At 36.9% G+C, this 23,387-nt stretch overlaps 1 protein-coding gene across 1 annotated transcript in view; it reads right to left on the reverse strand.

Moving 5' to 3' along the window:
• LOC149531119 (uncharacterized) overlaps positions 1 to 23,387 on the reverse strand; it is a 255,267-nt gene that overhangs the window by 35,793 nt on the left and 196,087 nt on the right. The window lies entirely within an intron of this gene.

Genomic DNA, 23,387 nt, shown 5'->3' on the forward strand with positions numbered 1-23,387 from the left:
CAAGCAACTCTTTGCTTTATCTCATCATTCATGTTATTTCCTTCTTGTCCTAGAGTTTACTTTTTAGCATCATTCAACAAATTCAGCCTATAGAACATTATACTTGTCACCTAGCAATTTTTGTATGGTTCATTGTACTATGTTCATACAAGGCGCTTACCCATTGCATTGTCATCCTAGAACCATGTGTATGTCCTTGGCAGAGAGCTTGTGAAGTTGTCTAAAAGGTCCTTGTAAATTGTGTTTTCATCTTTTGTAACTGTTGTGACCTTTTCACACATCCCCCATCGCAAATGGGTACCGATCTCTTATTTTCAGTTGTTTAGTCACTGTGGGCCTAGTCTTAGTTGTGGTAGTAGTTTTGACTTCTAAGTCCTTTCCGTAGGAAGTGAGCAAGTCATCAACCTCATCATGAGATTCATTACTTAAGAATTGAAAGTGGTAAAAGTTGCCTAGCAAGTCATCACTCCTAAGGGCATCACTCCTAGTCCTAAAAGAACAACTAGAGATAGTGCTAGAAAGAAGGACCAGTCTATGGCTAATGAAGTTTAAGAAATTAAGAAGGCTTCTTAGGATATGGAGAAGTAGGAGAAATAAATTGTTGAGCTTCTTAAAATTCTTATTTAGTGTTCTCTTCCTCTCATTCATGCCTACTCTATTTTGTTCCTTCTCAAATTACTCGATATTTTTTTTTTAAAAGAGAGCAAGCAAGATGAAACAATTTCAGAATAGTGATTACAATTTAAATTCAAGATGGAAATTCTAAAGTGGGAGCGCAAGTCTGATAAGTAAAGATAAGGAGAAATTTGAAGTGTTTAGTGAGAAATGAAAAGAATTTTAAAATTAATCTTAAGTAAAAAGTAGGAAAAGAGTGCATATTTCCATCTAAAACTGTAAATTTTTACCTCAACCCAAGAAATGTCGACCTAAATCTAGAAATCTCAACCTACAAATGTTGCGCGAAAATGTGAAATCCAAAGAAGGAGAGATGAAGTAACTTGAAATCCAAGAGATAATCAGGTCTTTAATGGGGTATTTAAAGGGAAATGTGAGAAAATGATAAAGGGCAATGGAATTTCATAATGCAACATAGAATCCAAAAAGTGAAAAAGAAGAGTTTTAAGTCCAAGATGAAAAGTTCTGAGTATGAAAATTATTTCCACCTAAATGGTGAAATTCTAACCTTGAATTTGCTTCATTTCCACCTAAAAGATTAAGTTCCAACCTTGAGAAAATACACTTCCACCTAAAATTGGAATTTCAATCCTTGAATAAGGATCAAATTTGAAGTTCTAAAACATGCATGTAAGAGGTTTAAGTGATGAGAAATGATTGATATCCCAAGGAAATTTAAGATTCAATAAAAAATCACAAAGGAAATTGAGAAATTTAGATGGTTGCGATGAAATGTTCGGTGTTTCCCATAATGACCCTATTTCTAGCCCTTCATTTTTTGATGTGTCCTTACCCCTTTCCGCCATGGTCATGCAGGCTAATGAGGTCTTTACAGAGTAATTCTGGTTGCAAGCCAATTGAAGTTGTTTCCAAGTACTTACTATTTTCAGTAAGCAAGCAAGGTTTGGTCTTTTGACTATTCCAGTATTGGATTTAGAGTATCTCACCAAGAGCATTCTGGCAAGATATCACACATGGTCTTCTCAGTTCGATTGGATATTTATTTAATGCCAAACGATTCAAGTTAATTAATCGACTATTAAACTAATAAGTCATTTTATATTTAAAAGGGGTCTTTTATTATCCTAAGTGTCAAAGGACATTTCAAAAATAAAAGAATAAAAGAATAAAAGATGAAGATACATAGAAGAGAAACATAAGAGACACAATGATGGGCATTAAAAGAGGAAAGCACCAATTCATTTGAGCAATGCTTGGATTTGTGATTTCTCTTGCAGAATTTGACGAACATTCATCTTCTATTCAAGATCGTGAGAACAGAAACCTTCAGGTTCTACTTGGTGAATTGAGCGCAATCCCAGTTCAGCTTTAAGGTGGATTCAAGATGGAGTTCATAATTAGCAGTAAGGAAACAATGCAGACAATGAGGGCTTCATATTTTATTTGGAAAAATTAAATTATTGATTTATGATATTTGGAGGACATATTTTGGCTAAGAAAATAGATTAAGTATGATGATGAGATTGATTATTTTGTGGCTTGAAGTGGTCTGATGATTGGAGTAATATTTTAATGTGGGCTCAAATCTTATTTGGCTTTCTTAAGTCTGCTCCGAAAAACTTTTATTTTTCCATATTGTGGTGAATAAAGAAATTGGGTAAATCTTTACTTCGATATTATTACATAACATAAATTTTTAGGGCCTGATATTATATTTGATGCCAAAGATTAAAGCTCATAAATTTCATGGGAGGTCGAGTAATTATTTGAAGCCAAACATTTGAGTGATTTTGAGCCGAAATTGTTTGTAGGGCCTGTATGCAATTGGAAAAAGGTTTATAATACAATTTTATATTTCATGACTTGCTGTAAACATTATATATTTTCATCTTCATAATATCTTTGGAGCCATCTATTATGTTCAACAATTCAGGGTTGTCCTTATCAACATCAATATAAATATATATCATATGATAAATGAGACTATAGAGCTGGGAAAAGATATTTGACAAAAACAATAAGATTTTACTGTTTCAGTTCAGATTATTATTGTCGTGGCTCTTTGTATCCTTGCCATGAATAGAATCTCTGTGGGGAGGTCTTAGATAGAACCAAAAATCTTTGGCCAATGTTGTCAAGTTTAGCTCCAACTCTCTACATACAGATTTTGTTGTCACTTGAACCCATTGTCCTGCAGAAAACTATTGAATTGTCAGCCATTTTCTTTTCTGTCTAGCTTGTTGCAAGTGCATGGAAGTATTTCTATTGCTGACAACACATGAGAGTCTCAAAAATTTTGGTCCATGAGCTTTTGGGGAAGTGTATTAATGATGTGAAGCTTTAAGTTGAGGACTTCATCAATTTGAGAGCCTTCTTTTAAATCCTTTCTTGAGGCAATTGTTGCAGATGTGAATTGTCCCAGGTGTCTCGAGAAGTTGAAGCTTTAAGGAGGAAAAATTAAAATAATTGATGGCAGACACCATTATCTTTGGCATAAAATATTTGAGTGGGTGATTCATATTCCTTAGGGTGTTCCAATTGTTGAAGAGTTTCTTGGAGTTCCCATCTGGTTGAGACTTTGCAGATGATTTAAATCTCTGGATTTATATAGTAGTACTGGCCAATTCATTCTTTTAAAGGGCTATATGATAGAGTATATTTTGGCAAAAAATTGTGTTCCAAGAGCTGTATAGTTTAGACTTTAGACATATTTTAGAAAATATTTGTATCCAGATTTATGGTAGGTATGAAGATCGATTTTGGTTATGCAAAGTGAAGAATTGGTTTTTCTAATATGTGTACATACTGAACTCTTGTTTGGTGGCTTGTGTGTGGAAGACTTCCTAATTGGGCCTTGCAACCCTCAATGCACGCTCTGGTTCAACATAAGTTTATGGATCATCTACATCAAGATGTTAGACTTGCAACTGCTGCATGTCTCAGTGAGGTTACTGTTATCACTTAAAATTGCACCCTTGTTAAGTTTGACAAAACTTAACATTTCAAGAAAACATTGTACACTCCTAAGCTGTGGGTTACTTGTAAAATGGAGTGAATCTCAAGATAAGGCCGGCTCCTAACTAGTTACACTCTAAACCACTGAAATTTCTTGGAAAAGGGATAGAGAAACTTGAATGAAAAGACTGATAATTGAAAGAATATAAATTCCTAAAAACTGCTTTTTACTACAGTAGAAACTAACTTTCATGGAAATGAACATCTGATAGTTGTACTAATTCAAATGCAAAAAAACACACTATTGCAAACTATTATGGATTATTTGTGCATAAATATTTCATTAACTAGTTTGGAAGCAACAAGCACTAAAGAGGAAAAGATATTTTCTCATAATAGCACTTAACACTCAAGATAACACAGCTAATAACTTGCACAGTAATTACTTACAGAAAAATGTAAAAGACGTGAGACATGGCTCCATAGGAAGGTCTTAAATAACACTTTGATGTTTACCTTATCAAGCTGTAGTGTCTCCACTTCTCACTTAAGGAATAGATGCTAAGACCTGTAATGGAATGTTCATATATGATAGAAGATATAAAAAAATATGAGTTAATTGCAATAAAATCTAAATACTAACCCCAACTAATCCTTCCTAATCCTTTGGTAGGAACTCTTCTGAGATTACCTAACCCTCTCGTGAGAAATCCTTCTCGATTAGGCAATCAACATATGATGATTGCCTCCCTAAGGCCTCTTGGATCTCTCTTAATATTTATATCACTACTTGGTAGAGATCCCACCTCTACCAAGTCTCTAATCTCTAACATATGCATATGATTAACCACTACAATATATATATTGTCTCTAAGAAATTTCTTTATAAATCTCTCTCTATGGGATCCAATTTGAAATCTTGACATTCAACTATGAATACCCTATAGTCTCTTGTTTCCTTATGAGAAACTTGACATTCATACTTGAATGCCCTCTAACCCCTGAGTTCCCTTTAATAGGACCATGACATTCAAATGGATATCCTCTACCCATCTCAATAGGTCTCTATAAGATCACTTAAAGTTCTTATCTCTATTATTTAATTATAAATATAAATGATTTTGGATGCCTACCTCTGTAGTCTATGACTACTATCTTTTAATGTATGTATATTGGTTGTTCTTTAATTTTATACTCTCCCAGTATCTCATTGTAGTTATCACTATATTACAATTATTTTTCTTTGTGTATGTACAATGTAATGTTCCAAACCCCTACTGTAGGGTGGACTCGGTGTAATGCCTTTTTTCCTGTGTTTGTTGTACCCAGATTTGGGTCGTATAGTGTCAAGATGCAAGTGCACAGTATGAGGAATGATCGTACAGTCTATTAGATTTGGACGCCGTACAGAGATGCTGGCAATACGGTGGGTTTGTTGGGGCAGTACAAAATGTCAAGGTAGTATAGATGAAGTGCTTGGAGACCGTATGGATGTTGGTCATACGGTGGGAGTGTTGGGGGTTGTATGGGGTGTCAAGACCATACAGATGGAGTATTTGGAGGCCATACAAGATGTCTGTGGGTGTGAGGTGGAGGCGTTAACTTCCTTCTACGCTAGAGAAAACAATGTTATTAATTTGGAAGGATTTGAATGCAATCTTGGCAAATACACAGAATGGATTGATAGATATAATTGCAGTTCTAATCACAAATATATTCCAACAAGATAGTGCCCCAAATGTTCCAGATCCGAAGCAAAGTAGAACACAATGGAATAGAGTGAGGGTTGAATCCAACCGAAACCGAAATAGCCAAGTAGGGAAATCTTTCGCTTTCGAAATGGCGAACAATACTGAACTTTAGCAAGAATTCGCAATATAAAAGAAATGATCCAAAATCGCATAACAACTACTACCAACATGTTGTACTTGGATACCCTTCGGAGAAACTCCTAAGGGTTTACAAAGATAGCCAACGGCAACACCTATGGAAACAATTAAAATAAAAATGGGTCCAAGATATACTAAATCAATCAGCCCATAAATAAAGCTTTGATTATTTATTTATTTTATGATGGGAACATTATAGTCCTCCCATCCCAAAATTTGCTTGTCCTCAAGCAAATGCAATGTCGAATGCTGAAGAATGTGTTCACCTTCCCAAGTTGCATCGTCTAGTGGCAAGTGTTTCCAGCATAGCAAATATTCTTTTAGGGTATGGTTCCGCAGTATCTTCTCCTGTAAATCAATGATCTCGGCCAGTTCTGACACAAGCTTCCCTTCTTCATTAAGCAGCAGAAGATCTGTGGTCACTGCAATGTTCTGTCCCATGAATTTCTTCAAGCAGGAGATGTGAAAGACGTTATGGATGTGGCTCCCTTCTAGCAGTTCCGGTTCATACGCAACTTCATCGATGCAATAAGTTAGACAATACGGACCATAAAAATGTGGCCTCAATGTTTCTTTCCCTTTTTCCTTCAATGAGGATTTGCCTATATGGTTGTTGCCTGAGATAGACCAAGTCACCCACTTTGAAACTTCTCTCGATTTGGTGTCTATTGGCATAGATCTTTTGTTGGTTTTGTGCCCTTTCTAAGTTTTCCATCAAGCATCTCAGAATGTCTTGCCTCTCCTAAAGCCAGTCCTTTACCCTAGGTGCCCAGTGTCACCCAAAACCATGTCCAAAAATGAAAGGGGTTCATACCCATATGGTGCTTTGAAGGGTGTCATCCCAATAGACATGTGATAAGTTGTATTGTAACAGTATTCTCCCAGATGCAGCCATTTAACCCATGTTCGTTACTGTGCTGAAACGTAGTTCTAGAGGTAGTGTTCCAACCACTTGTTCACAATCTCTACCTGTCCATCTATTTGAGGGTGGTAGCTAGTACCTGGCGAAAAATTCTATTCCTGCCAACCAAAACAATTTTGTCCAGAAAATACTGAGAAACCGACCATCCTTGTCACTAACAATGTTTCGGGGCAACCCGTGCAAATGAAAAATTTCTCTGAAATATAAGTCGGCTACCTGTGCGGCTTGGAAATTCGAGGACATGACAAAGAAGTGTGCATACTTCGTCAATCTGTCAACCAACACAAAGATACAATCCCTTCCATTTACCTTAGGAAGTCCGATGATGAAGTCCATAGAGATACTTTCCCACCTTAGTTCTGGTATCAACAAGGGTTGCAATAGTCTTGTAGGTCATGTGTGTTCAAATTTGTTTTGCTGGAAGACTGCACATTCCCATATGTACTGCAAACATCATCTTTAAGTCCCTTCCACGAGAACCTCTCCCTGAGCTGGCTATAGGTTTTGAGAAACCTCGAGTGTCTGGCCAAGGGTGAGGCATGTATTTCCTTCAAGATTTTCTGCTTCAGTTTGTATCCTTATAATAAATGATATCATCCATCACCTTGTATAGGTCGTCCTGAGTGTCGCTATCCCTTAGCTTACATGCACATGTTTTTATGGAATATTCCACCAATAAGTGTGCTTTCCAGTCAACTGAAATCTGAGACCGTAAGAAGATGGTGAGTTTTCTTGACAAAGCATCTACAACCACATTGTTCTTTCCCTTCACATATTCAATGTTGAAATCAAAAGCTTAAATCTTACTTATACATTTTTGTTGCCTCTCATTCAAATCCCGTTGTTCCAGAAAATATCTCAAACTATTATGATTGATACAGACGACAAACTTGGCACCCACCAAATATTGTTGGAACTTGGTCAAGGCACGCACAATGGCCAACATCTCTTTATCATAAATGGAATATAGGCGCTCAGCTTGTGCAAGCTTTCGACTCTTATAGGCTATAGGGTGTCTTTCCTGCATCATTACCACACCAATGCCCTCTCCAGATGCATCACACTTTAGAATCAATGGTTGAGTGAAGTCCGGTAAGGCGAGAATCAAGCAAGTGCTCATTGCTTCTTTTAACTTATCAAAAGTGTGTTGTGCCTTTGCATTCCACTGGAAGGAGCCTTTCTTAGTCAGATCTGTTAACAGTGCACTGAGCTGAGAGAATCCTTTTACAAACCTCCACTAATAACTGTATAGCCCAAAGAACCCTCACAACTCAAAGAACAATTTTGGTGGGGGCCAATCAAGGATTGCTTGAATATTTTCCTGGTGGACCTGTACTATATATTTACTAACAACGTACCCTAGGTATAACATTTTTGTCATTCTAAATTCACATTTAGATTTCTTGGTGAACAAGGACTGAGCCTCCATGATCCCTAAGACTTCATCCAAATGTCTCAGGTGTTCTTCCCAAGTTTTACTATAAATATGGATATCATCAAAGAATACTAGCAAGTATTTACACAATTGTTTGCTGAAGATGCAATTCATGCAAGACTGAAAAGTAGTTGGTGCATTCCTTAATCTGAACGGCATGACTAGGAACTCATAATGCCCATAGTGACAACGAAAAGCCATTTTCTCTACATCTTCTTTCTGCATGTGGATCTGATGGTATCTGGAACAGAGATCTATTTTAGAAAAATAAACTGCAGCATGCAACTCATCCAACAATTCATCAATCCTGGGAATAGGATATATATTTTTTATTGTCTTTTTATTCAATGCACAGTAGTCCACACACATGCGCAATGTCTCATCCTTCTTTTTCACCAATACCACTAATGATGCAAAAGGGCTAGAGCTAGGATGGATCCATCCCTTCTTGAGCAGCTCTTGAATCGTCTTCTCAGTTTCATCTTTGAATTTTTTTAGATGGTGGTATGGTGTGGTGATAACTGGTTTGGAGCCAGCTTCCAACTCGATGGTATGCTCAAACCACGATGGGGAGGTATGGCAGGAGGAATGTCTATAAAACCTTTATCACAGGTACTCAAGATAGCCTATAGATCATCTTGGTGGGGTGTCTTTTGTCCTTTTATTGGTTCTATAGAAACAAAGCAATGTGCAGCCCATGCAATGTCATCATGCCAAAAAATAGCCTCCATCAGTTGTGCCGAAACTCCCTTCGGTCCCTCATTGGCCATCCCATGGAGAACAATCTTCTTTCTATCAACAACAAAAGTGAAGTCCATCTGCTTGAAACTCTGTGTGTATTCCTTTAGTGACTCCATCTACTATATGCCTAGAATAACCTCCATATCATCTAGGTCTACTAAAAAGAAATCCTCCGTCACCGTGTGATTAGCCATGGTGATACTCAATTGTGGAACAAGGTGCGTGTAGGGTAGGAGTGTTTCTCCTTCGACCTTGACCTAGAATCTTGGGTGCGTCTCTATAGGTAGACCTCTTCTTTACACCAAAGATGAGATTATGAAATTTAGTGTGGCCCTACTACCGAGGCATCTGTGCCCAGATTCCCACGACTCCTTACAATTGAAACATAATTTCTTCTTTCGAAGCTCCTGTCTAGTAGCTTCGTCCAACGAAGGCTTGTTTGGAGGAGGTTTGTTATCTTAGTCCCTAGGAAATATTGGCGGTTTAGAGTGAGAGTAACCTCGACAGGATGATGTCGGTCATGATGCCATGCTTCACACCTTTTTTATAGCCTCCGGAAGGGTGGCAGGGTTGAAACCTTTTACCCAACCCCTCAGTGGTTTTGTCAGTTTGTCCATAAAGAGCACTATTCGTCTTCTTTCGGAAATGTCCATAACCAAATAGAGAGTTTCTAAAATTCTGTGATGTACTGGTTGACCAATGCTATTTGCCTCAATTGTGCCAACTCTAAAAAATTAAGTTTCGGATCTTTACCATCAAACTGATCTATCAGTGTTTCAGTGAATTTTGCATAAGTATTTACTTGGTCATGCCCCAGTGTAGTGGTGCCATGATTCCAACGTTCATGCGCCACTCCCTCCAAGTGGAGTGCTGCAAATTTAATCGCTTCTTCTTCTAGCATTAGATTAAGCTAGAATTAAGTATCAACCTTCATTACCTATGCCTGGACGAAAATGGATCCGGATTTGTCAAATGGTGAAAAATTTACTTTACTCAACTGTCTTTTGAGATCATCATTAAACTATCCTCTATTGTTGCCTCCAAAATATCGTATTCTCAATTTGGCATAGTCTTTGTAGGATATATCCTCTTTCAAGTTTGCATTCTTCCAGTCTTGTTTCAACTGTTCTTGAACTTCCTCAAAGGTTGGTTGCCTTCCTCCATGTGGAACCTCTGCCTGTGGAGGGAAAGTTGGCATGGAAGGTCGAGAACATGCTGGATGAGGATTTGCCTTTCCCAAGACTGAGTCGACACTGTGATCATTCTGTTCCTCAGATATCTAATTATCTATCAGTATCCAAAGAGTTTCTTCCATAAGTCGCTAAGTGTCATTGATCTATGCCTGATTCCTCGAAATATCCCTCAATAATGCCATGACTTCAGCAGGAGTGGGTTCTTGATCTGCCATTCCATCAAATGAGTGGGATATCCTTCTTTTCTGGCTATAAACTTTCATTCACTCTCCACAGGCTCGTAGGATCTATGGCTTTGATACTACTGTAAGGTTTTGAACCCCTACTCAAGGCTGGACTCGATGTAATGTTTTATTTCCCGTATCCATTGTACCTAGATTTGGGCCGTATGGTGTTAGGAGGCAAGCACACAGTATGAGGAATGACCATACGGTCTGTTAGACTGGGAGGCCATATAGAGATGATGGTCGTACAGTGGGGCCGTACAGAATGTCAAGACCATACAGATGAAGTGCTTGGAGGTTGTACAGATACTGTCCATACAGTGGAAGTGTTGGGAGTCGTACGGGGTATCAAGACCATACGGATGGAGTATTTGGAGGTCATATGGGATGTTTGTGGGTGTGAGGTGGAGGCATTAACTTCCTTCTATGCCAGAGCAAACAATGTTATTAATCCGAAAGGATCTGAATGTAATCTTGCTAATATAGAGAATGAATTGATAGATATAATTGTAGTTCTAATCACAAATGTATTCCAACAAGATGGTGCCCTAGATGTGCCAGATCCCAAAAAAAGTAGAACACAATGGTATAGGGTAAGGGTTGAATCTCACCGAAACCGAAATAGCCAAGTAGGGAAGATCTCTCACTTCTGAAATGGTGAACAATACTAAAAACCAGCGGGAATTTGTAGTATAAAAGAAATAATCCATAACAACTACTACCTACATGCTGTACATAAATACGCTTCGAAGGAACTCTTGAGGGTTTACAAAGATAGCTGACAAAAACAACTACAGAAACAATTAAAATTAAAATAGGTCCGAGATATACTAAATCAATCGGCCCATAAACAAGGCTTTGATTATTTATTTATTTTATAACAGGAGCATTACATCACTGTCTCTATTAGATAATATAAGTATAATTGGTCAATCTGATTTGTTATCCAGTTCCTGTCGCTATTGACTTGAAGTAGTGTCCATCATGGATATTTCAATTCCTTGTTTATGCAGTGGTCAATACTTATGTGCTTTGTAATAACCCCAACTGGTTATAACTTCATGAAACACCAAATCCTTCTCAAATTCAATTGTTTAACATTTTTTCAAACATTTTGCAAGCAAGCTCTGATACCAATGTAACATCCCTTTCCCAAACTAACTAATTTTAGCTCAAGGAATATTGTCAAACACTTGCATGCTGCCTTTCTCTTTTCTAATTTTTTTGTGTTTTAGATTGTTTGATATAGTTTGAATGATGCTAAGAAATTTAGAATGTTTGCAAATGATATTACAATGCTTCTTACAATGAACTAATATGCAAGTGTAGTTCTTTTTGGTATTTTTTAATGCATATACATGGAAGCTAGACATGGAATGCATACCTACAATCAACTGATGTTTTTACAAATAATTGATATACAACTATTATGCTGATCATATATGCTATTAGATGGATATTTCATCAGACAAATGGTATGCAACATATATCTCCTTTATTGAATTCATTCCCATGTACAATGTTGTTATTAGTTTGCCAAGACAAATGGGCTTACATTAATGACTATAACAATGCCAAACCTGATTCTAAATTATCACTTACAACAGCAAAATTATATGCCTAAAATTGCAATGCTAACCACTAATAGTTGCAAGAAGAACCTGATAATAGTGATGCCAAAGGATGGAGGTGAAAGTAGCAATTGGAATCAAGCATAAATACTGTAGCACGACACTGTTCACGCGTACTGTAGCAGCCAACAATAAATGTATTCTCCAATTTAAACACAAATAGAACTCTAGAATGAAGCTCTCCTGAATGCCAAATTCAGTAGATATTTCACCACCTCAAATGGTTGCAACACTGAAGAATTGGCGCTCTCCAAAGGCTAACTGAAATGAGAAACCCTTAGTTTCTTCTCTCAAGTTTATGTCAAATGCAATTGGCAATAATTAGATGCCTAGCAATGAAGCTTTCGCCTCTATTTATTCTTTTTCTTCACCCTTCTAGAAGGAAATAAAATATTTTTTAATTGCACTCTCTAGAAGCTTCCCCCTTTCCAAGGCAATAATTAGTTGTGCTTCTAGAAATTTAAATTAATTAAATATAAAGTCACTTTTTAGTTTTAATTTATTTAATGACTCTATAAGAAATTAATTTAATCAATTTCTCCTTATTTCTCCACTTAGCCTTCGGAGAATGTAAAGGCTAAGAATTCCATTGAGATGGTAAAAGGATGGGGACATTACACAGTTTTCATCGTGGACCACTATATTATGAAGGACGCATCTTTCTTTTAGTGCTTGCAGACAATGATGCCTGGTCTTTCTCTCCGCCAATTTATTTCTTCCCAAAATATGAAGTGTTGACTATATATCTTTATAAAGAAATATTGTTTTCCACATGCTGTTAGAGGTAATGGATATTTGTCTTCTCCAATTCAATGGAACTCCTTGTGCTCAATTGTGCTACTGTCAATCCTCTACTAAAGTCATCGATTTGCTATATTGTTTCTTCCTACCTTCTTCGTGGCTTCCTTGGCTCACATGGCTCCATGTAATTGTTCTCTATTCGACCTCCATGCTGAATATGTTTTTACGCATATTTGTTTGATGCTTTAAGTACTACATTCGATTTGAGATTCACACCTTCGATATCTTGCATGTGAGATATATTTGAACGATATCTTGATATTCTCCTTTCTACACTGAGTTCTTCTTTCTCTAATTGTTACTCGCTCTTCTTATCACTCCGTTGTTTGATGATTCTTTACTTCTCCTTGAATGTTGATTGTGTGCTGTGATTATTATACTCAGTGGGTAGTTGTATGTTTTTGCTGTTTGATGGTACTATTTGCGCCTAGCTTTGTATGAAACACCTTTCTATTTGTTCCTCCAATTTCTATTTGATCCTTTTCTTCACTGCTGATGATTATCCCAAGTTGTAAATGATTTTAAATCCCTATCAATCTCCGTTGTTTGATGCCTAATATAATGGTCATTCTCTCTCCTAATATATTATAACAAAACAATATGTTGAATCCCCCTATTACGAAGTAATTGGTAAAATACTTGATATTAATAGAGACCGAGAGGTTAATTTATACAAAAGAATGAAATGATGTTTCCTTGGGAGACGATCGTAAAGAATAGAAACTTTTTATTCTAGCTGGAAGAAAACAAACAACTATCTAAAGCCTAACTAAATATTAGAAGCATTCTAATATTTACAATAAATTACAAATAGATAACCATTAACTAATAATCGATGCTATCCATTATTGTAATACCCTTCCTTAATGGTTAATCTATCTACAACACCAAGTTGTCCTCTGACTTTTACAAACTTGTCAGGACCAGGAGGTATGATAAGAATGTTTGCAATCTAACCTGTTGTAGGAACATGCTGCAAGTCTATTGTCACGTATTCAACCAGCAGTTGTTTGTAGTGACAGTGAACATCCACATGCTTGGTTCGTTTATGGATGACTGGATTCCGTGCTAATTTGATAACGCCTTTGTTATCAACAAACAAAGTGGTCGGTCCTATTGGTGACATCTGCATATCCCCAACCATCCGACAAAGCCAAACAACTTCACATCTCACCTTAACAGTCCCTCTATTTTCAGCTTATGTCGAGGAGAAAGAAACTACCTGCTACTTCTTACTGGTCCATGTGATAGCACCAAATCCCAAACTAAACATAGATCTAGAAGTCAACTTTTTATCGTTAACAAAGCCTGCCTATTCTGAATCTATGAACCCATTGAGTCTAGGATTAAAACTCCGAGAGTAAAGAAGTTCATAATTTGAAGTGCCTTTCACATAATGCAGCACACACTTTTTTGCCATCCAATGATCAGCCTTGGGAGTTGTCATAAAGCGCGAGATGTAGTTGACTGTGAAGCTGATATTAGGACTAGTAGTAGAGAGGTAGTTGAGGTTGCCTACTAGCTACCTGCATGTAGTATCTTCAACAGGAGGAGAATTAGACTTCGTTGATAACGTGAGACCTTTCTTCATGGGTGTAGATGCATACAATCCTACATACGAAATTTGTCTAACAAAGCCCTAACATATTTGAACTGAGAGATGAATATACTAGAAGACTGTTGACAAACCTCAACACCTAAGCAATAGTGCATGAGCTCAAGGACAATCATATTAAAAGAATGGCGTAAATTCTGTTTGATTCCCTGAATCAAAGATGTCAAACTGCCAGTGATGGTCAAATAGTCCACATAAATAACCAGAAGGATGATGTCACTGTTAGTAGTCCTGATGTACAAATTTGAGTCTAACAAACTCCTTTGGAAGCTTTGACCACTGAGTTACTTATCAATTTTCATGTACCATGCCTTAGAGGCCTGCTTCAAGCCATAGAGAGCTTTCACCAATCTGAGAACCTAATGTTCTTTACTAGCAGCCTTGAAATCAGGAGGTTGCATCGCGTAGATTAGTGTAATGGGACTCTGCGAGTCTGACCAGGACTCTACAAGTCCAAGGCAGAGTCTCACTTTCCGAGGCAATTGGCCTCTAGACTTGGACTCGGCCGAGTCCTGGCAGAGTCCACGTGGACTCGCCGAGTCCCGAGCCCAGGACTTTCGTCGGCGACAACCACATAAAGTGCAAAAAACATTAAAAAACATTGACTTAAGTTGCATTTTTCCGGATGTTATAACATCTAATTGACCTAAAAAGGTCATTCCAACATTTTCTTGTGCTTGTGATAGAGAGGAAAGAGTTAGAGGAGAATATTGGGGTTTTGAGAGAGAAATCAACAAACTGGTTGGCTCTCCCGTATCGATTGTTGATGGTTGGTGCAACTTCGTAATTTGCACTTAAGCATTGAGAGGAGCTTAAGAAAGCATTTGGAGGAGGCTTCTACATACTTACTTGCATTTCCATTGTTTGACTTTGTGCAAATTTGAAAAGGTAAGCAATAAGTTGCATTTCTTTGTGTTGTTTTATAATATGTTCTACATTCAATTTTTTTACTTCCCATTTTGTTTACATTTGTTTAGTCTCTGCTTCTACTATCTACTATTTAGAATCTAGATTTATTCTAATTTATGATGACAAGTAAGAAGGCCCTAAAGTTTAAAAATCTGATTTGATGCTAACTTTTATTTATTTATAATATATTCATATTGCAACAGGGTAGCAGCAAACACATTGAAATTTGACATAATGCCTTAGGGTGAGGGAAGTGGAACTAGGCCTACATTTAATCCTGATGTAGACCCAAGTGCAATAGCAAGGGATAAGACTTGGAAACATGCCATCCTGGAACACAAAAAGGGAGTTGTTACATATTGGCATTACAGTGTAGTATATAATGGGGAAGGAATAAATAGATTAAAATATCACCTAGCACATATACCTAGGCGTGATGCTAAAAAATGTAAAGATGTACCCCAAGATGTTATGCAAGACATGCAAACTCTTCTACAGGAAAAAATGGAGAAAAAAGAATTGAAAAAGAAGCAACAAAAAGAAATGACACAACTAGCCCAACAGGGATCTAGTTTTTGCTCTCCATTATCCCCTACTCCAACTACGGATACCAATGTTTCTACGAGTGTGACCATTGGGCTTCGCATTCGTAAGCAAAGATTGACACTTGATTCTATGTTTGTTCCACGCATGGCTCTAGGTGCACAACCATCGCTTGAGAGCATGGGTTGGAACAAGGAGAAGCATGATTATGCAAATTTGGCACTTGGAGACTCTTCATCTACATCAACATTTCATTCAATGCAGCAAGGTACTTATTTATTTAAATTTAAATTTATGTCTTCTCTTGCTTTCAAGTTTCAACAAACAATAATATGCTTATTTTGTCTATTTTAATTTGTATTTTGTTTTCAAATTTATTTATAGTATACTAATTTGTTTAACTTTAAATTTTATTTAATTTGTTTTAGGTCCCTTTATTGGCAAATTACAATCGATGCTATTACTGTTTGTCGTCCAGGGTTCAAAGCCCCTAGTGTTGACGAGCTAGGAGGCCCTATTTTGACCCAAAGAGTGGCTGATGTAAAAGGTGCAATCAAGGAGCAGCATTGGGTGTGGAAGACGAAGGGTTGCACCATCATGACTAATGGTTGGACTGATAGGAGTAAAACACTCTTCAACTTTCTTGTTTCCTCATCAAGTAATTGTACTTAGAGTTTAGACATTAAAATTTTAGAAGTAGAACTTGTACTTAAGTGATTAAGTTTATAAATTATGAAATTATAAATTATGATTCATCATTAATCATTATACTAATTAGTTTTTTTTTCTTTAGGTGCCACGATTTTTTTGAAATCAATTGATGCCTCAAGAAAAACAAAGAATGTTGAATATCTTTGTAAGGTAATGGATGAAGTGATAAAGGACGTAGGTGAGGAGAATGTGGTGCAGATAGTTACAGATAATGCAGCAAATTATGTTGCTGAAGGAAAGTTTCTTATGGAGAGACACCCTCACATATTTTGGACCCCTTGTGCTGCTCACTGCATTGACCTCATGTTAGAGGATCTTGATAAAATCCCTTAGATAAAAACAATTATAGAGCAAGGAAGGAGTGTATGAAAATTCATATATAATCATACATGGGTCCTCAACCTCATGAGGAAACACAATGAGAAAAAGGAGTTGTCTCGTCCAGGGGTCACTAGATTTGCAACCAATTTTCTCACATTGAAATCTTTGTTTGATTCAAAGGGAGGTTTGAGAAACATGTTTGTTAGTGAGGAGTGGATTGCATCATCATATGCAAAGACCCTTGCAGGGATTGATGTAGTTGATCACTTTTTGATGAGGCTTCCTTTTGGACATCGATTGATGATATTGTGACGGTAATTTTCCTTTTTGTCCTCATTTCAACTTTATTTTGTTTATAAAATTATGTTATAAATTATTGTTCATTTTTTAAAGAAAAAACCTCAAGCTAATTATTTCTCTTCCAACTTTCGTAATGATTGCAGTTTATAAAGCCACTTCTTGTTCTCCTACGAACTGTTAATGGAGAGAAGCCCTCAATGGGCAATATTTATGAGGGCATGGATAGGGTGAAGGAGGCCATTCACTCTTTTTTTGCAAGGAATCGAGATAGATATGGGCCTATATGGGATGTCATTGATAGACGGCACAATCTACTTCACAGGCCTATACATGCAGTGGCCTATTTCCTTAATCCAACATACCAATTCAGCCCACATTTCAAAGTTGATGATGAGGTGTGCAGTGACCTCTATGATGTTGTAGAGAGAATGTCACCTGATTCAAGAGTTGGAACAATTGTAGTCTATGAGATTGAGTTGTTTAAGAAAGCTCAACGGGACTTATTTGCGCGGGAGTTGTGCAAGAAAAATAGAACAGAATTGATGCCTGGCAAAAATCTTTGATTCTACATCCTAATTTCTAATTCTATTACCATTTTAATTTGATAAAGTCAAATTTATTGATATGATTTAAAATTTTCTTATTTCAAATGCATGGTGGGAGATGTTTGGCACCAAGGCGCCAAAAATACAGAGGATTGCGATTCGCATCTTGAGCCAACCATCTAGCGCATCAGAATGCGAACGTAATTGGAGTCTATTTGAGCATATACACTCGAAGAGCGCAATAAGTTGGCAATGAAAAAATTCAATGATCTTGTCTTTGTTCACTACAACCTTTCCCTTCGCCACAGACAGATCCTTGGCACCAATACATCGCCGATTGTATTAAAAAATATTGATCCACATGCATAGTGGAACACAAAGATTGTTGATCCTGTCTATGAGTGATGGATCCGAGTTTGATGATGAGGATTATGTAGGTGAGGATGAGGTTCAACCTCAGACACAAAGAGAGAGGATGGCTCTACAATCTTCCATGACTTATCTTAGACGCACTCGTAGGAGGACATAGACTACTATGAGCCTTAGTCTAGTGGTTGTTATTTTGATATATGTTTTGAACTTTTGATACTATGGATTTTGTAATCCATAAATATTATAGAAATTTGAGTCTTTGACACAGGAGTGACACTATGTTTATTACTTTAAGTCTATACTTTATAGTTTATAACTTTATATTGTGTTATTCAGTTTTTTTCCCTTCAAAAATTCACTTTTATACTTATGTAATCTATGCAAAATTGTGTATGTGTATTAAGTAGCTTCTATTTATCTCAATTATTGTGTATTTGATATTAATTGACTGAAAGATGTATGAAACAATCTTAAAATCCTTAAAAATCTTTAAATTTCATGGGTTTTTCAATTTTTCGAATCCTTGCCGAGTCCAAGTCTGAGTCGGATTATGACTTTCCGAGTCAGAAGTGAGTCTGAGTACCGGAACTATGATGTAGATCTCTTCTTGTAGGTCACCATTCAAGAAAACACTCTTGATGTTTATCTGATGCAGTTTCAAGCCAAACTGTTTTGCCATGGCTAGGACCAATCTGATTGTGCTCATCTTTTTAGGAGCAAAGATCTCCTCATAATCAATGCCCTGACACTGAGAAAAGCCCTTTGCAACTAAACAACCTTTGTACTTATACAAACTATCATCAAATTTATATTTGATTTTGTAAACCCATTTGCAACCAATGGGTTTCTTCCCTAGTGGAAGATCATAAAGGACCTAGGTGTTATTCTTTAGCAAGCTATGGCGTTTAGATGTCATGGCCTATTCCCACTGTCGAATTCCTTTTGCTCCGGAATATGTTTGAGGTTGAAACACTCTATTGGAAAAGTTTTGTATTGTTACCTAAATTTGGTAACGACAACATCTAGGACAAGAGTTGGCTCTATCTGGGGAATGTCATCCGTTTGTTCTTGAAAACAAAGACTGACATAGAATCTAGTTCTTGAAGTGCCTTCATCCACTCCATCGGACTGTAGAGTTAGGTCACTAACAAAAACAAAACTAGGAACAAAAAAACCTATGAACAAAAAATGTAAAGACTATGTACAAGGGGTAATTATTTGATAATCACTGGAAGTAATGTTTCAGATGTTGTCCACAATATGGAAGTGGCATTGGAGATCCATCACTGTATGCAAGTAAGAAATTGTTTTGGCCTACAACCTAGTGAATTATGGAAGGGCCTTGCCCAAAAGAGTCAAATTTGTCGTGATTTCCCTTTGGTTCTCACCTTTTTCCCTAGAGTAGAACAAGATTCCCAACTTGGCATTCTCTGTATTTGGCTTTTTTATCAAAGAGAACTTTGACTTGTTGTTGATGAGTAGAAAATTGGTCCTCTATTTCTTTTCATTGTTCCTCCAACTGCTGAAGAAACATGATTTGCTTATGTAATGAGCTTGAATAAGTTTCATCTTCAATTCACTACATCAACTTGAGCGTGAGAAGCTCTAAATTTATAGGAATCTCAACATTAATCCCATACAACAACTGAAAGGGTGACATTCCAAAAGCCCGCTTAGGAATAATCCTATCAAGCCACAAAGCATTGCATAACGCGTTTTGTTAGGTTCTTCGATTTGCTTCTAGAAGGTTTTTGATGATGGTCACAATGTTCTTGTTGCTTGATTCTGCTTGACCATTACCTAGGGGGTAATAGTCTAAAGCATGAACCGGACTAATCCCATAATTAAAACAGAACTCAGTTACTTCCTTAGAAGACAAAGCAGCTCTGATGTTTGCGACAACCTTATTTGGAACACCAAAATGTGAAATGATGTTCCACTTCAGGAAATCACAAATTATCTTTGACGAAGAGCCTCTGACAAGGATTGACTCCACCCATTTAGTGTGGCTATTTGTTGCTTCTAGGATATGAGTGTGATCTTTTCCTAAAGGCAGATTGATCATACCAATGAAATCAACTCCCCATTGCTGAAATGCCCCCTTAATCACTACTGCCTTCAATGGCAGAGCAACAATCATTTGTTTTCCCACGAAATTTTGGCACAATTCGCATTTCCTTACGCATTTACGAGCATTACTAAATAGTGTGGGTCATTAGTATGTTTGGTCTCTCAAGATCTTGTAAAGTGCAACAAGTGGTGAGAAGTGTCCTCAACAAGCTTGATTATGAAATCATTTCAAAATACGAACTTGCTTTCTGAACTTTATCCACACAACGTAGAAAAGTTTCAACAATTTTCTGCTTGTAAGAACAATTCTCCCATAGAATGAAACCAGCAGCCTTTAACTTGAGAGTCCATCATTCTTTGTATGACAGATGCAAGGGGCATCCACCATAAGTCAGCTAATGAGCCAATATCGGAAAGCCACTTATTTGTAGTATCGACAAATAGAGCAGTAGGAAAAGAATGGGAATTCTCATTCTCTACATGCAAAGGTACACTTTCAGCCATGAGTTGACAAAGTCCCGTACCACGAACCATCTTGGTAAGTCTAAACTCCATATCATATTCCTGGATCTTGGGAATCTAATTTCCTCTCTTCATACCAAATTCTTCTTGTGTCAAAATAGTCTTGACACTAGTATCTAGAACTAGAGCTATGACATGTGAGTTTAGGATTTAAAACCTGTAGTACTTCATTGCTTCAAAAACAACATAAGCATGCTTCTCCATCTGACTATATTTCAATTCACGAGCCTTCAAAGGGCAACTCATGAATGAAATGGGTGATTCAATACCTTCATCATTTTTCTGCATCAAAATAGCAGATATAGTATGCTAGGAAGCATAACTATACATGATGAAGCTTTTTGTGTAATCAAGGTAAACTAGCATGGTGCATGTGCTATTGCATCTTTAATTCTACATATGTTGTCCTCCCTTCTTGACTCCAAGGAAAGGTATCTTTTCCTTTCATCGTATCAACAATATGATGATTCTTGTCGGCAAATTGCATCTTTAATTTTGCATATCTTGTCCTCCCTTCTTGACTCCAGTGAAAGGTGTCTTTTCCTTTCATTATATCAACAATATGACGAGTCTTTTTGGCAAAATCAGGCGTCTTCTTAAGAAATTCATGTTTCCGAAGAAAGAGTGAATTGTTGTGTCATTTGATGACAAAGATAAGCTTTGAATTGCCTGCACCCTATCTGGATCAATTCTGATACCCTCCTTCGACACAATGTGTCCCAACAACTTGCCTTCCATCACACCAAAAATTGACTTCTTGGTATTAAGTGATATGCCATGTTGTCTATATTGCTCCAAGACTTGTCAAAGATTATAGAAATGATCTCGACGTATTTTGGAGAAAATAGACATGTCATCCAAGTACACAATGATGCTTTCATTGATGAGACTTTAAAGCAAGATCCATTTCTCACTGAAATGTTACTCCAACATTGATTAGACCGAAAGGTGTCCGATGGTAAGTAAATGTGCCCCATTGGGTTGTAAATGACGTCTTATACTGATCATCTTTCCATACCTCAATTTGATTGTAGCTTGAGAAAAAGTCCAACATAGATAACATCTCTAAACCAATGACACTCTGCAACACCTGATCCACGATCACTAGTGGATAGTTATCCTTGAGAGATAACTAATTTAGATTGTTAAATCCACACATGCGGATTTCTACATTCTTCTTTCGTATAGGAACTATGTAAGCTACCCATGATGAATGATGGATAGGAAAGATAATGCCTACTTCTAGCATCTATTGAATTTCAAAAAAAATGGATCCTAGAATCCTTGAATTGTATTGCCTTTGATTTTGGCGAAAAGGAACTATGCCAAAATTTAGAGGAATGTCATGCCAGACATCCTTGGGACAAAAAGACTTCAGATCTTTGTAGGAATAAGCTAGAACATCCTTGTATTCACGAAGCAATGTTATGAATTTCCCCTTCTCATTAGTGCACCGATAACCAATGTTAACTAGTTTACAATCCTCTTTAGTCCCAATGTTTTAGTTTTCATATTGTCCCAAGGAAGTTGACTTTGTCTTTTGCTGCTCTTTGACATATTTGTCGTGCTTGTCAAATAGCTTTTCTAAGGAAATTGGACCCTTGGGAAGTGCCTTGGGAAGTGCTTATTTCCTTTCAGTTGAATAACTTCATGACCAATATCAAGGTCTTCATCAAAGATAACCTCATTTGGAGAAACTCTGCCCCCTTCAAAGTATATATCATCAGAACCTTCCTTGAATTCAACGAAATTTATAATTAGGGTATCATCATTAAGCAGTTGCCAATGTTTTCTATTATCAAGGATACTTGGTCGGTAAACCAATTGTATCTCATATATGTCATCTTCAAAATTATGGTGAGGAATGAGTAGGGTGGCTAAAATGGCAAGTGAATCAGCCCTATCATTTAACTCTCTAGGAATCACTACGATATTGAAAGCATCAAAATTTTGATGAAATTCTAGACTAAATCACGGTAATGCCGAAGTCGATCATTTCTGGCTTGATATTGACCTTTGACTTGACATACCATGTAGGTTCTGAATTCCTTTAATTTGTGCCATGTTCAATCCCGATATCAAGGTCTCATATTCAGTTGTGTTATTGGTATTGGGAAACTACATTCGTATAAATAAGGGAAAAAATCCCCTTCAGGTGAAATCAACACAATTCCCGCACCAGATCCCATAGAGGCAAAACTTCCATCGAATTCCATGGTCCAAACTTCATTGGAGCTGCTTGTACTTGCTTCAGAATCCATAAAAATAATTTTTCCTCCGAGGCAATGCATAAAATCCCCTTGAGAAACAATTTCTTCTTCTTCAAGAACATCCATAGAATCTTCTTTAGGAATAATTCTTTCTTCAACTATGACTAGCAGTTGATCTGGAATAACAACCTCCTCTTGATCTTCACTAGCATCATCAAGTCTTTTAGCATCTAAAAGTAATAAGAAACTTCAAAGCTACTTGTCTAGTCTTTCGCAAATTTTGATACTTCATCAACATGCAGGTAGTAATTACCCATTCTAGCTGACTCAAAAAGAATTTGAGCATGTGGATCATTGGATTTGACTGCCACATACTTTGTTTCCCTCTCAGGATGCTACTTTTGCATAACACCTTTGACAAGTATTCCGGCTTCAGTCATTTCCATGTTGAGTTCACCACCCACATCCTTATAGAAATTACAACCAAGCAACACCTCAAAAGAAGTTGGTACATCTGCAACCAAGACGGTCATTTTGATTTTTTTATTCGAGAATGATGCAAAGGAAAATTTTGGGCATATTTGATTTGTATTTTCAAGGGCACTTGCTTATTATCCATGGAAGAGAAATTAGCAAAGGACTTAGTCAAGGTTAACTCCAAAGGATCTACAACTTTAGTCGATATGACATTATCAGAGGTGCCAAAATCTATGATACGATTCCTTAGCTTAAAACCACTGATCAACAAGGAAAGGTAGAAAGACTCAATTTTTCCTAGAACTGAGGATGAAATAGTGACTAAGTTATTTGGCATGCTCTTAATCTCAAGGGCAGCTACATGA

The sequence above is a fragment of the Cupressus sempervirens genome, chromosome 11 (genome assembly GCF_028749045.1).
Source record: "Cupressus sempervirens isolate cs-2001-9-10 chromosome 11, ASM2874904v1, whole genome shotgun sequence".
NCBI lineage: Eukaryota > Viridiplantae > Streptophyta > Pinopsida > Cupressales > Cupressaceae > Cupressus > Cupressus sempervirens.